General features: G+C 42.5%; 1 non-coding gene across 1 annotated transcript; it reads right to left on the bottom strand.

Moving 5' to 3' along the window:
* Positions 1-491: 491 nt before the first annotated feature.
* On the bottom strand, positions 492-597 carry LOC120105131. Its single transcript, XR_005507514.1, has one exon. It is a non-coding gene; the product is annotated as a small nucleolar RNA R71 (small nucleolar RNA).
* Positions 598-2,782: the final 2,185 nt, after the last annotated feature.

The raw sequence follows: 2,782 nt of genomic DNA, 5'->3' as shown, positions 1-2,782 counted from the left end.
GCAAGGTAGTCGTTCTAGAGTACGAAACCTATTACCTTTTGACCCTGAAATAGAACGAATCCTTATGAACATTCGAGCTAAGATCAAAATATTAGGATCATCCCCACCTCCTGAGATGGCTGAAGAACAACCCAAACTCCTGAGGGAGTACTTTACTCCCACCATTTACACTTCCCCATCTTGCATTCGATTACCTGAAGTAGCAGTGGTACAATATGAAATAAAGTCTAGTGTGATCCAAATGCTCCCATCTTTTTATGGGCTCACCAACGAAGACCCATATAAACACTTAGATGAATTTCTTGAGATTTGCACCACTGTCAAGATTCAGAACTTCACTGATGATGCTCTGAAACTTAGATTATTTTCCTTCTCCCTTAAAGAAAGAGCCAAACAATGGCTAAATTCTTTAGAAGCTAACTCGATTCGTTCTTGGGATCAAATACAACAAGAATTCCTTAAAAAATACTTTCCTATAGGAAGAACGAACCAGTTTAGACGTGCCATTACAAGCTTCTCCCAAACCGAGGGAGAAGAATTTCATGAAACTTGGGAGAGATTTTGAGACCTAATCCGTAAATGCCCTCATCATCAAATACCTAAGTGGCAGCTAGTGCAATGTTTTTATGACGGTTTGACTGAACGAAACCGTCAGATGATCGATGCTGCATGCGGGGGGACTTTCATGCTTCGAAATGAGCATGAAGCATGGCAACTATTTGAAAATCTTAATGAAAACTCCCTCCACCATGCTTCATGTTCTCGTCAAGCACCCCCGAATTTTCAAAGAAAAGGGGCCATTTGTGAAATAAGTCATTCTATGGACCTGTCTAGCAAGGTAGATGCATTGTCCCATAAGATTGACCAACTGATAATAGGAGGACATGTCGTTAGCTCTTCCCAAGCACAAGTGTGCTATCTGTTCTAGCCCATCGCGTCCTATTTATGAGTGCCCCTCAGCACCCCAAATCCTCGAACTCGTGCAAGAACACATCAATGCTGCCCAAACACAGCCCAGACCGGGTAATGACCCATTTTCCAATACATATAACCCGGGTTGGCGGAATCATCCAAATTTTTCTTGGAGGCAGCAAGCTTCTAATACCTCCCAACCCTTCTTCCAAAATTTTTAAAATCCTCAGAATTTTCATCTCTACCGTCCCTCAACTCAATTTCAGCATCCTCCTCCTCCAACCCAAAGAAATACAGCCTTTGAGAAGAAGGTGTTGACTGCCCTTCAAGGTTTGGAGGCAAACACACAACTATTGCACTCTCACATGCAATCAATTGCTAAGCTAGAATCCCAAATGGGTCAACTAGCTAATGCATTAAACAAGCGAGAGGAAGGTAAGCTTCCAAGTCAACCAATGAGTAATCCTAGGGGACAATACGTGGCTCAAGAGACTCGACTAAATCATGAGCAAGCCAATGCTTTGACTACCCTAAGGAGTGGACGTATAATAGATAATAAGGTTGGAGAGGGTAAATAAGGAAGGTGAAGAAGAAGAGAAGAATGTATCACATGAAAACCCAAAATCTTCTTCAGCTAGTCCACCATCTGCCACAACCCACATTCCAAAGGCTCCATTCCCTGAAGCACTTAATGCACCCTCTCCCTTTGGCAAGAAGGGAACTTCATTAGAAGAGATGATGGAGGTCTTCAAACAAATTAAAATCAACCTCCCACTCCTTGATGCCATCAAACAAGTTCCTTCCTATGCCAAATTTCTCAAAGACCTTTGCACCCAAAAGCGGAAATCTAGGACACATGTGCCTAAAAAGGTCCTCCTAACTGAGCAGGTAAGTTCCATTCTCCAACACAACACCCCTCCAAAATTCAAAGACCCTGGTGCTCCCACTATTTCTTGTGTCATAGGAAATAACTCCATCGACCGAGCACTTTTAGATCTAGGGGCAAGTGTGAATCTTCTACCCTATTCAGTCTATGAAAAATTTGGGTTAGGTGAATTAACACCTACCTCGGTGTCCTTACAATTAGCTGATCGATCTGTGAAGATACCACGAGGGATGATTGAAGATGTTCTTGTCAAGGTAGACAAATTCTATTTTCCAGTAGATTTTATCGTCCTTGATATGGAACATGTGCCCAACCTAAAAAAAACAAATTCCTGTGATCCTTGGTCGTCCCTTTTTAGCAATAGCCAATGCATGTATCAACTGTAGAACTGGGGCAATGGATATATTCATTTGGTAACATGAAAATTAAGTTGAATGTGTTTCATGCCGCCGACCAACATGTGAGGGAAGATGAGTGTTGCCTAATTGACGAAATGGATGATCTTGTAGAGGAAGCCCTTCCCTATATCTTAGCAGATGACCCCCTAGAGGCATGCTTGGCCCATTTTGACATTGACAACTTTGACATAGACAAGGCCATAGAAGAAGTCAACATCTTACTCGACAATCAATCTTCCATGAGTTCCCTTCCTTGGAAGATCCGACCTGAACCTCTTCCCTCCATTGCTAGCGCACCACTTTGTCTTTCCATTGATTCTCCACCTAAACTCGAGTTGAAGCCACTTCCGACAACTCTTAAGTATGCTTTTCTAGGACCAGAAGATACTCTCTCTGTAATCATCGCGGCCAACTTATCTACGAAACAGGAAGTTAAACTTTTAAGGGTGCTAGAAGAGAATAAACATGCCATAGGATGGTCTGTAGCCGATTTGAAAGGGGTTGACCCCTCCATATGCATGCATCGAATTCACCTCGAAGATGTAAAGCCCACCCGAGAAATGCAAAGAAGACTCAATCCTAACAT

Source organism: Phoenix dactylifera, unplaced genomic scaffold (assembly GCF_009389715.1).
Source record: "Phoenix dactylifera cultivar Barhee BC4 unplaced genomic scaffold, palm_55x_up_171113_PBpolish2nd_filt_p 000202F, whole genome shotgun sequence".
NCBI classification, from domain to species: Eukaryota; Viridiplantae; Streptophyta; class Magnoliopsida; order Arecales; family Arecaceae; genus Phoenix; species Phoenix dactylifera.
This window is presented reverse-complemented; position numbering and strand designations above follow the sequence as displayed.